The sequence below is a fragment of the Arachis ipaensis genome, chromosome B1 (assembly GCF_059453495.1).
Source record: "Arachis ipaensis isolate K30076 ecotype BB chromosome B1, ASM5945349v1, whole genome shotgun sequence".
Taxonomy (NCBI): domain Eukaryota; kingdom Viridiplantae; phylum Streptophyta; class Magnoliopsida; order Fabales; family Fabaceae; genus Arachis; species Arachis ipaensis.
This window is the reverse complement of record NC_142436.1, coordinates 76,159,819-76,172,954: the sequence shown is the minus strand read 5'-3', so window position 1 is coordinate 76,172,954 and position 13,136 is coordinate 76,159,819. Positions and strand designations below refer to the sequence as shown.

The following is a 13,136-nucleotide window of genomic DNA, read 5'->3' as shown; positions in this document are numbered from 1 at the left end:
TAGACGAATATAGTGTTCAGGGTTTAGGGTTCAGGGTTTAGAGTTTAGAGTTTAGGGGTTTAGGGTTTAGGGTTTTAGGGTTTTAGGGGTTTAAGGTTTATGGTTTCAGGGTTCAGTGTTCAAGGTTCTGGGTTTAGGGTTTAGGGTTCTAGGTTTAGTGTTTAGTATTTAGGATTTAGTGTTTCAGGGTTCAGGTTTTAGAGTTTAAGGTTTAGGGGTTCAGTGTGTTTCTAACTTTGGGTTCGCCAAGTGTATCAATTTCGGTTCACTATGTTCAGGGTTCAGGGTTTAGGGTTTAGGATTAGGGGTTTAAGGTTTAGGGATTCATTATTCAGGGTTTAGGGTTCAGGGTTTAGGGTTTTAGGGGTTAGGGTTTTAGGGGTTTAGGGGTTCGGGGTTTAGGGTTTAGGGTTTAGGGTTCAGTGTTCAGGGTTCAGGGTTCAGGATTTTAGGGGTTTAGGGGTTTAGGGTTTAGGATTTTAGGGTTTAGGGTTTTAGGGTTTTAGGGTTTTAGGGGTTTAGGGTTTATCGGTTCATGGTTCAAGGTTCTGGTTTTAGTGTTTAGGATTTAGGGTTCAGGGTTTAGGGGTTCATTGTGTTTCCATCTTTCGGTTTGTCCAGTCTATTAATTTCGGTTCACTGTGTTCTTTTGGAGTTCATAATGTATTGGTAAATACAGTGATTGCAATCACTGAGAACCTGGAATAAAACAGCAGCCAGACAGTTCCAACAGATATATAAATTAACATCTCAGATGAGTAATTCATGTTTAATCAAATATAAATATTAATATTAACATTAACATTTAGATTAATATTCACATATATACATTTGAAGTAAGCATTTTTTGCTTTTTAAACAAGTTAAACAAAATATTGTTAATTACAAACAGCCAATCCTAGTATATGCTATTTACTATCTAAATCCCCTTATGTGATTTTACAATAAAGGCTGGAGAGGGCAACAAATGGCTTCGGGAGTCTTATTGCTTCAAATTCCCAAATCACTTGATCTCTAGTTTTGTTCATTTCATGCAACAGAAAAGAAAGAAGTTTATAACTTTAGAAAGTACTAACTTGTGTCCAAGCTCAATATTTATATCTCTTTCTACTTCTGATCTTTTATGGATGAATTTTTTCAAGCCATTTCATGACGTATATCCCACAATCATAGCTAAGCAAGAATTGAGTATAATATGATTAATAGTCTACAAAATAAAACATATTAAAAATAGCACTATAGAAGAGAACGATTCTTACTCTGTACGTTGACCATTTAGTAGGATATACTCTGCTTCTACTCCCAGTCCATCCTCCATTAATGGTTCCCCTTCAGCATAAACCCTCATCTGAGAAATTATTAATCCCTGAAACGTATGCAAAAATTGAACAAAATAAATCAACAACACTCAACCAAACTCATTTCATTTACTGAATAATTTGAATAATTTACAAGAAAATAACTTACAATAAATTTGTTCAGTTTCTTCCTCGAATCAGGTATATTTTCTAGCAGTTTATTGATAGGGTCAAGCACATAGAATTTCTTTTTGTTCACATCGGTAATCCACAACCACCAATATGCTCCATTACAAATTGGCACAAATAGCTGAAGTTTGAAAAAATAATAAAATATTTCAGTCAAAATAATAGCAAACAAGAGAATTATCGAATAATTTTTAGAAATTACAACTTACAAATGGATGCGATGCAAGTTTTCTTTTGTCAAGAAACTGCCGATGGTGGGCATACTGTTCAATATCGAACCGGTAGGCCTTGTTTGTACTTTTATCAATGTAGGACTCGCCATGTGTTCTGTAAGACCCCAGATTTTGAAAATTAAATAATAAATTATTTATGATTTATTTTATTTATTCGAAAGCATATTTTCAGAAATTTTTGTATTAATTGAGTACTTTTAATTATTGATTTAAAGCTTTAGTGATTTAAAAATAATGAGGATTTTATATGCTTCAATTTGAATAATTAGATTTTTAACTCTATTTTATAATTTAAAGAAAATTAAGTTGATTATCTCCAAATATTGAATTAGAATATTGAGTTGAAAATAATTTGTAGATGATGATTAAATGATAATTTTGTGGATATTATTAATGGATTTGGAATTAGTTTTCAATTACTATATTATTCTTTAATTTTATTAAAATTATTAATTACCTAAAATCCCCAATTTCATACCTAAAACCCTAATCCCCAAATTTAAACCCTAACCCTATTACCCAATTCACCTACACGTATAACCCCTACCACCTGTGCATTCTTCTATTAGCCACGCTCACACTCCCTCATGACTCACTTACCACCGCCAACCTCTACACACAATACAACTTCAGCAAACAAAATGGAAAAGAAAAGAAGAGAAATCAGAGGAAGAGAAATGAGAGATGGAGATCCAGAGAGTGAGGGAACCGCGAGGAAGAAGAGAAGGAGAAGGGCGTGGCGTTGGCGGCTGGGTACCGCCGCCGTTCAACTCTTCGTCGCACCGTCCACGTCGAGCTCGTCCCATCACTGTCATGTCACGAAGGAAGGGTCGCCGCCGTTCGTGCCTTGCCGTCACCATTCGCGGAGGGAGAGGAAGCAAATGCGCCAGAGGAGCTGTTGTCGCAGCCATTGTTGCTGCCGCTGCCGCCGTGACCGCGGGCGTAGTCCGCCGTCGGGTCGTGTGCCACTGATGGTGGTGAACCAAACGTCGCCCTTGATGCTGGAGAAGAACCCCAGAGTTGCTGTTCTGCTTTCGAATCCTCTCTTTCTGAAATTGTAACCCTCTCATTCTTGTTCTGCTTCAAACTTATCCCTCTGTCATGTTCTTGTTCTGATCATAGTCACATGTATTCTTATTTTAGCTCCGCCACTTTGCTTCTAATATCTGCTACAACTAGTGTTGGTGTCGATGCTGTTTTGGGACTGTTGTAGTTGTTGCTGGTTCTGTGTGAGGTTACTGCTGCTGCGAGATAGGAAGAAAAAAAAAGGGAAATTGTCGCGGTTATGGATTTCTTGGAGTTTCGGTTAATTGAGGTAGGGGATTTGTTTTAAAAATAAATGTTTTAAGTTATGAATACCATTAAAATTAAATGAGTAACTGCAAATGGTTTATGGTTGCTTTGCGTGAATAATTGTTGGAATTGAGTTGAATCATGGATGTAGTTGGTGATTGGTTTAATGATTTAATGTAGTAATTATTGACGATGTTGTGTATTTTAAATTTATACTTGCTGTTAGTACTTGTTGACGTTGATTTTGTGTATGGAGTGTTGCTATGGTTGCTGGAAATTCATTTGATGAATCAGAACTTGATATGTTGTTATAGATGAGATGCTGAAGAATGGATGCTGTGATAATATGGTTACGTTGCACCTATGATATGAAATTGTAATATATTGAATTAAGAGTTCTTGGACAACTTTGGTTAGTCAAAAGAAAGTTAGAAATGTGGTTTTAGATGAATCCTATGCTTGAATATAAGATTTGGCATGAGAGGTTGTTGGAAGTGCATTATGCAGAATTTCTGCAATTTCTGCATAATTGGCAGCAGAATGAACGAATTTCTGGGAGCATTCCAGATCATAATTTTAGATGAAATTATTTTTCTATGAAACTTTAATGTGTTCTTAATATCTCGTAAAAATTTCAGAATTAATTGATAAGTGGATTGGGAGAAATGAATTTTTGAAGATTGATGGTTTCAGCAGAAAATTCTGTTTCTTTACTACAGAAGCACCAACTTCCAATTCACTTAATTTATAATTCTGATGAGTATTTGGGCTGAAACCAACGGCAGTTTCAAGCTTTATGTGTCTAAAATATTCAGTTTAAATTTCGTGTCAAAACTCTTTTTAACCAATTAGATATGTTGCAAAAAGTGTGAGTTGCTTGTTGGATTTTGAAAACAGATTTGTATAAGGCAGGGCTGTGTTTGTAACCTCATAACTTTTACATGTGACATGGTAATAGTCTAAAATTTAGTTTTCTAGAAAGCTGAAAGAGTTGTTTTTAAGTACATGAATTTTGAAAGGCACTGGGTGAGAATTGGATTTTCAGTGAATTTAACAAATTTACTACTCGCTGCTGTTTTTTCTGCAATGATAGTAGAATTTTTGAAAGATTTGTACAAATTTCAATTATGGTAGGAATGCCCCAGAACCAAGTTTTATTTTCTAAACCCGTGTTTTTACAATAACTAAAGGGATTAAAGAGAGTATAATGACCAATTAAGAATGTTTACCTAGTAAATTGTTGAGGAAAGTTTGAACGTTGTTAAAGCTGAGGGAACCCGTAAGGGTGGTTTTAGTGCTATTTTAGAGGAGATTATGTCTGAATTCCTATAAAAGTTCAGGAACTTAGTTAAATGTAAATGTGTAAGTTGTCTCCAAGAATGTTTAAGGTTAATGGGTGATGCGGAGGTATGTATAATTAGACGGTGGTGCGGAGGTATGTATAGTTAGGCGGTGATGCGGAGGTATGTTTTACAGTATTGGTGATGCAGAGGCATGATAAAGAGAAAGTAAATGAGAAACCATGTTTGAAAGAGATAATTGAAATGAATAAGTATATTATGAAAAGTGTATGTTGAATGGGCCTTGTGCCAAACTGCTAATGCGAAAGTGCCCGCCTAATGGATAGCCTAAGATTGCTAATGCGGGAATGTTCGCCTAATTGATAGCACTGTTTCTTACTGTGATACACATTGAACTGTTATTATAATGAGGCCTAATTGACACGGATAACCGTGATGCCAAGGTAGAGAATTGACACAGTAAAGGGACCATATTCGGGGTTCACTCCGAGTAACGTCGGGTTGCGGGTAGACAACCGACGCATGAGCTCATGGCCTGCGCTAGGAACAGGCATGCATCATCTTGTTTGCGCATTTACATTTGATTGCGTTTGCTTTATTTTGTTTATTTGTGACTGTGATGTTGTTTTGGTGATTTTCTTGTGTGTTTGATGGATATTTTACTTGAGTTGTGGTCTTAATAATGTATTTAGGAAAGTTGTTTATGGATAAGGAATTGTTAATGTGACTGGGATTTTATTTAAGTAACGAGATTTAAAGAAAGGAATTTAAAACTGTTTTAAGTGAAATTGTTTTTATGATATGAATTAGCTATTTGTGTTTACTTTATATATTGCGGCGTTCACGTTCCCTACTGAGAACGTGTGGGTTTGTTCTCACCCCAAAGTTTTTAAAAAACCTTTTCAGAGGTACAGACAGGATGGCTAGTTCAAGAGCTACGGACATAGAAGGCTTGTTTGGCTAGTTGCTTTTGGATTTATTTCCCTTGCCCTTGATGTTATAAAGTGTTGTATTTTTACAGAGGGATAGGTTTGTATTTAAGTCTTGTATGAATAATTATTATGTATTAATCTTAATTATGTGAGTATATGTTTATCTGACATAGTTGAGTTTGAAGAATATACCAAACTAAAAGGAATTTCGTTTTTCTTAAAAACTATCGACCAGTTAACGTGTAGAGGCTCAATATTAAATAGCTAATAAAAGGAAAATAGAGTCGTAACGCCTTACTCTTAGTACGATCATGACGTGCTAGAAGTTAAGGTGTTACATTATGGTATCAGAGCAGTTCGTTCCCGTTAGAGCCTTGGGATTGGACTGACTATGCTTCATTGCATACTCTGAGTGTCTGTCATGCTTAGTGACTTGTTCTGATAACAAGAATTTAGATTTGATATGCATGACTGTCTGTTGATTAACGCTGTTAGCCTACCATTGCATACCTCATGGTATTAAGTCTGGCCAACTTAATACTAATGATTTATGTATATGAGGGTACTAACGGATTATCATAGACGAAATAGAAGTAATAAGTAGACGTAAATCACGGGGTTTGGAAACGTTAGAAGTTAAGTTTTAGGGGTTACTTCGTTTCAACATATAATTCTTATTTGTGCCAACGTGGTTTGATGTCAACTCTTCCTTGATTGTTTGCAGTGAAATTCTTTGTTTCGAACTTCCCTCTTAAGAAGTGCTTTGAATTACTTCTGACCATATCTTATCATTCATAAGATATGATTTCTTTCACATTTGAACAAAACTGAACGTGCTAGACTTTTTTGTTTCTTTTTTTTTTATATTTTTGAAAGTGAAGTTGATGCAAATCTTTTCTATCTTATATCAATTTTCGAGGACGAAAATTTTTATAAGTGGGGTAGGATGTAAGACCCAGATTTTGAAAATTAAATAATAAATTATTTATGATTTATTTTATTTATTCAAAAGCATATTTTCAGAAATTTTTGTATTAATTGAGTACTTTTAATTATTGATTTAAAGCTTTAGTGATTTAAAAACAATGAGGATTTTATATGCTTCAATTTGAATAATTAGATTTTTAACTCTATTTTATAATTTAAAGAAAATTAATTTGATTATCTCCAAATATTGAATTAGAATATTGAGTTGAAAATAATTTGTAGATGATGATTAAATGATAATTTTGTGGATATTATTAATGGATTTGGAATTAGTTTTCAATTACTATATTATTTTTTAATTTTATTAAAATTATTAATTACCCAAAATCCCCAATTTCATACCCAAAACCCTAATCCCCAAATTTAAACCCTAACCCTATTACCCAATTCACCTACACGTATAACCCCTACCACCTGTGCATTCTTCTATTAGCCACGCTCACACTCCCTCATGACTCACTTACCACCGCCAACCTCTACACACAATACAACTTCAGCAAACAAAATGGAAAAGAAAAGAAGAGAAATCAGAGGAAGAGAAATGAGAGATGGAGATCCAGAGAGTGAGGGAACCGCGAGGAAGAAGAGAAGGAGAAGGGCGTGGCGTTGGCGGCTGGGTACCGCTGCCGTTCAACTCTTCGTCGCACCGTCCACGTCGAGCTCGTCCCATCACTGTCATGTCACGAAGGAAGGGTCGCCGCCGTTCGTGCCTTGCCGTCACCATTCGCGGAGGGAGAGGAAGCAAATGCGCCAGAGGAGCTGTTGTCGCAGCCATTGTTGCTGCCGCTGCCGCCGTGACCGCGGGCGTAGTCCGCCGTCGGGTCGTGTGCCACTGATGGTGGTGAACCAAACGTCGCCCTTGATGCTGGAGAAGAACCCCAGAGTTGCTGTTCTGCTTTCGAATCCTCTCTTTCTGAAATTGTAACCCTCTCATTCTTGTTCTGCTTCAAACTTATCCCTCTGTCATGTTCTTGTTCTGATCATAGTCACATGTATTCTTATTTTAGCTCCGCCACTTTGCTTCTAATATCTGCTACAACTAGTGTTGGTGTCGATGCTGTTTTGGGACTGTTGTAGTTGTTGCTGGTTCTGTGTGAGGTTACTGCTGCTGCGAGATAGGAAGAAAAAAAAAAGGGAAATTGTCGCGGTTATGGATTTCTTGGAGTTTCGGTTAATTGAGGTAGGGGATTTGTTTTAAAAATAAATGTTTTAAGTTATGAATACCATTAAAATTAAATGAGTAACTGCAAATGGTTTATGGTTGCTTTGCGTGAATAATTGTTGGAATTGAGTTGAATCATGGTTGTAGTTGGTGATTGGTTTAATGATTTAATGTAGTAATTATTGACGATGTTGTATATTTTAAATTTATACTTGCTGTTAGTACTTGTTGACGTTGATTTTGTGTATGGAGTGTTGCTATGATTGCTGGAAATTCATTTGATGAATCAGAACTTGATATGTTGTTATAGATGAGATGCTGAAGAATGGATGCTGTGATAATATGGTTACGTTGCACCTATGATATGAAATTGTAATATATTGAATTAAGAGTTCTTGGACAACTTTGGTTAGTCAAAAGAAAGTTAGAAATGTGGTTTTAGATGAATCCTATGCTTGAATATAAGATTTGGCATGAGAGGTTGTTGGAAGTGCATTATGCAGAATTTCTGCAATTTCTGCATAATTGGCAGCAGAATGAACGAATTTCTGGGAGCATTTCAGATCATAATTTTAGATGAAATTATTTTTCTATGAAACTTTAATGTGTTCTTAATATCTCGTAAAAATTTCAGAATTAATTGATTAGTGGATTGGGAGAAATGAATTTTTGAAGATTGATGGTTTCAGCAGAAAATTCTGTTTCTTTACTGCAGAAGCACCAACTTCCAATTCACTTAATTTATAATTCTGATGAGTATTTGGGCTGAAACTAACGGCAGTTTCAAGCTTTATGTGTCTAAAATATTCAGTTTAAATTTCGTGTCAAAACTCTTTTTAACCAATTAGATATGTTGCAAAAAGTGTGAGTTGCTTGTTGGATTTTGAAAACAGATTTGTATAAGGCAGGGCTGTGTTCGTAACCTCATAACTTTTACATGTGACATGGTAATAGTCTAAAATTTAGTTTTCTAGAAATCTGAAAGAGTTGTTTTTAAGTACATGAATTTTGAAAGGCAATGGGTGAGAATTGGATTTTTAGTGAATTTAAGAAATTTACTACTCGCTGCTGTTTTTTCTGCAATGATAGTAGAATTTTTGAAAGATTTGTACAAATTTCAATTATGGTAGGAATGCCCCAGAACCAAGTTTTATTTTCTAAACCCGTGTTTTTACAATAACTAAAGGGATTAAAGAGAGTATAATGACCAATTAAGAATGTTTACCTAGTAAATTGTTGAGGAAAGTTTGAACGTTGTTAAAGCTGAGGGAACCCGTAAGGGTGGTTTTAGTGCTATTTTAGAGGAGATTATGTCTGAATTCCTATAAAAGTTCAGGAACTTAGTTAAATGTAAATGTGTAAGTTGTCTCCAAGAATGTTTAAGGTTAATGGGTGATGCGGAGGTATGTATAATTAGACGGTGGTGCGGAGGTATGTATAGTTAGGCGGTGATGCGGAGGTATGTTTTACAGTATTGGTGATGCAGAGGCATGATAAAGAGAAAGTAAATGAGAAACCATGTTTGAAAGAGATAATTGAAATGAATAAGTAAATTATGAAAAGTGTATATTGAATGGGCCTTGTGCCAAACTGCTAATGCGAAAGTGCCCGCCTAATGGATAGCCTGAGATTGCTAATGCGAGAATGTTCGCCTAATTGATAGCACTGTTTCTTACTGTGATACACATTGAACTGTTATTATAATGAGGCCTAATTGACACGGATAACCGTGATGCCAATGTGTCTAATTGACACAGTAAAGGGACCATATTCGGGGTTCACTCCGAGTAACGTCGGGTTGCGGGTAGACAACCGACGCATGAGCTCATGGTCTGCGCTAGGAACAGGCATGCATCATCTTGTTTGCGCATTTACATTTGATTGCGTTTGCTTTATTTTGTTTATTTGTGACTGTGCTGTTATTTTGGTGATTTTCTTGTGTGTTTGATGGATATTTTACTTGAGTTGTGGTCTTAATAATGTATTTAGGAAAGTTGTTTATGGATAAAGAATTGTTAATGTGACTGGGATTTTATTTACGTAACGAGATTTAAAGAAAGGAATTTAAAACTGTTTTAAGTGAAATTGTTTTTATGATATGAATTAGCTATTTGTGTTTACTCTATATATTGCGGCGTTCACGTTCCCTACTGAGAACGTGTGGCTTTGTTCTCACCCCAAAGTTTTTAAAAAATCTTTTCAGAGGTACAGACAGGATGGCTAGTTCAAGAGCTACGGACATAGAAGGCTTGTTTGGCTAGTTGCTTTTGGATTTATTTCCCTCGCCCTTGATGTTGTAAAGTGTTGTATTTTTACAGAGGGATAGGTTTGTATTTAAGTCTTGTATGAATAATTATTATGTATTAATCTTAATTATGTGAGTATATGTTTATCTGACATAGTTGAGTTTGAAGTATATACCAAACTAAAAGGAATTTCGTTTTTCTTAAAAACTATCGACCAGTTAACGTGTAGAGGCTCAATATTAAATAGCTAATAAAAGGAAAATAGAGTCGTAACGCCTTACTCTTAGTACGATCATGACGTGCTAGAAGTTAAGGTGTTACATGTCCCCAACATAAAATTCTGCAAAAAGAATATCAGTTAAATCACATTTGCACTGAACCCAACACAATTCATGCACCGAACCGAAAACAATTCATGTGCTGAATAATACTTGAAAAACATTCAATTATCATGAGAAAATTTTTATTTATGCAAAAGAACTCAACAAAACACATAACAATGAGGTGAATCAATATTAATATTCCCACTCTACCGAACAGCAATTAGCAGTGAATAAGAAATTTAGCTTACCACAATATCCAGCGGCACAATGTATATTAGTTCTTGATACCGTCGAACTTTTATTTCGTTGAGAATCATGCTGTATATACAAACCACCTACAGGATGAAAATTTATGAGATATACTATATAGGATTGTTTAGAAAAATCATTAACGTTAACGCAAATGGCAAAGGATTTACCATGGCATGCACTTGTTCTTTGAGCATTAGAGACATGAAATATTCTCTTAATCCCTCGTAAAATTCCTCGTGTTTCAAGACAAATATTGGATCATATTCATTGCTACCATCTTTTGTCTTTTTCACATGTGTCATCCATCGATAAAACTTTTCAATCAACTCATTTATGATTTTTTTTTCTTTTTCTCCGGGGTTTTGTAAACTTCAGAAGCTGGTAAGGTTAGTTCTGAAGTTGTTGCTTCAGCAAAGTTTAATGCTGCTGTCACTCCAGCATCTACCACCGCCTCTTTCAAGATTTCAAGCTGTGAAACATTCAATTGAGAGGGCTTACTTGGTTGAGATGCTGGTGGACTTATCTCAAGGTTAAAGGAAGCCCTTTCATCTTCCCTTTTCCTAGGTTGAGTAGCATTGCAAGATGATAAATATTTAACAAAGATATTAAACAAAAATAATATTTAATTATTGTAGTGAACCGAAATTTAAATAAATAGTGAACCAAAATCCAAACTTATAGTGAACCGAAATGATATTAAAAAAAAGCAAGTAAAATATCTATGAAATGATGACAAGATTAGAGTTTTTTGTTCTGATTTTCATGCTACCGGAGGTTCTTGGGATTGTTGCTATTCTTCTTCATCAGAAATTTTATAGACATCTTCATCTTTGAAAAACTCTTCAATAATATAACTCGTAAGTGACACCGTAACATCCTGCTTTTTGTGTTCTGGAGGGCAGCTATAAGAAACAGAAGAGAGTCCAAAGACAACAACACATTGAATTAATTTCTGGTTTCAACTGAATCATAATTAAACCATGTATAAGCAGTAAATATTATCGGTATTTATATAAGCAGTAAAACTTACACATCAACAGGTGCTTCTTGTTTGGATTGCTGTGCCACTGGAGGTTCTTTGGATTGTTGTTCTTCTTCTTTGACATGGCTATTGCATTAAATATAAAACAGTTCAATAACAACCCAGAATTGTTATCCTATACCATTAAAATTAATAAAAAGAATTTTTATATGAAACTTACTCTTGATTAGAAACTTCATAGACATAGTCATCTTTGATTAATTTTTCAATTATAGAACTTGTAAGAGACACCGTAACACCCTGCTTTTCGGGTTCTGGAGGGCAGCTGTAATAAACAGAAGAGAGTCCAAAGACAAGAACACATTGAATTCATTTCTGGTTTCAACTAAACCATAATTAAACCATGTATAAGCAGTAAACATTGAACAAGATTCATGTGGTGAATAAATATTTATTAACTTACTCATTATTAGAAGTTTGTTGTGTTTCATTTTGTGGAGGGACATAGATGAAGTCATCTCTGATCAACTCTTCCTGGACAGAACTTGGAAGAGACAATGCAAGAGGATGTCTAAGGAATGTAAACAATGATAAAGTTAATGTTGAATAATTAGAATTTGCACATTGAAAAATAGAAATTTGCACATTGAAAAACTCACACTTCCAAAGGTTGAGAACGAGTTTCTTGTCAAAACTCAACGATTTGTAGCTCAGAATCAGGTGTAGCTCTAGCGACATTTAAACACATTTACCTTGTGATTAATTAAACAAAAATTATTACCTAAATCTAAAAGAATAACATAAATATTTTTAACTTACACTGTTGGAGTTTTAAAAGTCTTTCTTGGGAAGATTTTCCATTTTCTAAAATATTTAACCGTACTTTCTGGGGTTGTTTTTCTAAAAAAAAGATGACAAATTAAAATTAGAAACCAAGATTAAAAGCAGAGGTCTAGAAATACATTAAATTCATTTTTGGGCAACCCCCGAACTGAAAGTAGAATATTCAGTGAACCAATTTACCTGGTATTGCTCACGGCATTTACAGAAGGTGTAGAGCTTCCTTGAGTCTGTAAGAGTTGCTCGCTATCCAGATTTACAGTTGGCACTCTAAGCAAGTTTAAATAAATATTAGTAATGAATCTAGAGGAATTAGAAAAGGTTGTAGAAAAAGTAAGCAAAGAAAGAAAAAGAACTCGGGAATAATAAACTGAATCTTACGTCTGGGAGAATTCATTTTGTGCTTGTGGAGAGTCAAAATGATCCGGAGCAATGTTTGCTGACTGAGCTCCATCATTTCTTTTCTTTGATCTCTTTTCTCTTATCATCTCCAATGCTCGTTTTCTCCTTTTTGCAGCATTGTCTTTTGCTTGTTCATTTCTGAAAGTTCATAAATTAAGTATCAAGGAACCTAGAACATAAGAATCAATAAAAGAAAATATGATTTGAGAAACTTACTCCTTGTCAGATTGGGCTTGTATTTTTGCCACCCTTTCCGGTTGTTTTCTTTTTATAACGGGTGTTTTTTCGATTTCATTTTCTCTGGAATACAGACAAACACATCGAATTTATACCAGAGATAAAACACTAACAATGAAGTCAATCAAACTCACAGAAACCACCGAACCGAATTGAATTAAAGTACTAAAACGAAAATTAGAAACTCACCGAACCGAAATTAATTCATTTGATCACAGAAATTACACAATACTTACTGGCTTTCAGATTCGCTTGTGCTCTTTGAATCTATCGGCACAGGCTTTTTTTTTTAGTTTATTTTTTAATCACCTACGGTGGTTGTTTTCTTTTTTTTGTTCTGATTTTTTTATTTCTTTTTCTCTGCAATACATAAGAACAAGCACATAAGAACAAATTTAAGCAAATACAAGTTAAATGAAATCAATATGAAAATTAAACTTACTGGCTTTCGGATTCAGA

The 13,136-nt window shown here is 34.7% G+C and overlaps 2 long non-coding RNA genes across 2 annotated transcripts; both read left to right on the top strand.

Moving 5' to 3' along the window:
- Positions 1–2,363: 2,363 nt before the first annotated feature.
- Positions 2,364–5,430, top strand: LOC107631660 (uncharacterized). The gene is made up of 3 exons (XR_001618601.3): positions 2,364–2,777; positions 2,864–3,035; positions 5,221–5,430. It is a non-coding gene; the product is annotated as an uncharacterized LOC107631660 (long non-coding RNA).
- Positions 5,431–6,627: 1,197 nt separating this feature from the next.
- On the top strand, positions 6,628–9,794 carry LOC148577081 (uncharacterized). Its single transcript, XR_015902366.1, has 3 exons — positions 6,628–7,154; positions 7,241–7,413; positions 9,599–9,794. It is a non-coding gene; the product is annotated as an uncharacterized LOC148577081 (long non-coding RNA).
- Positions 9,795–13,136: the final 3,342 nt, after the last annotated feature.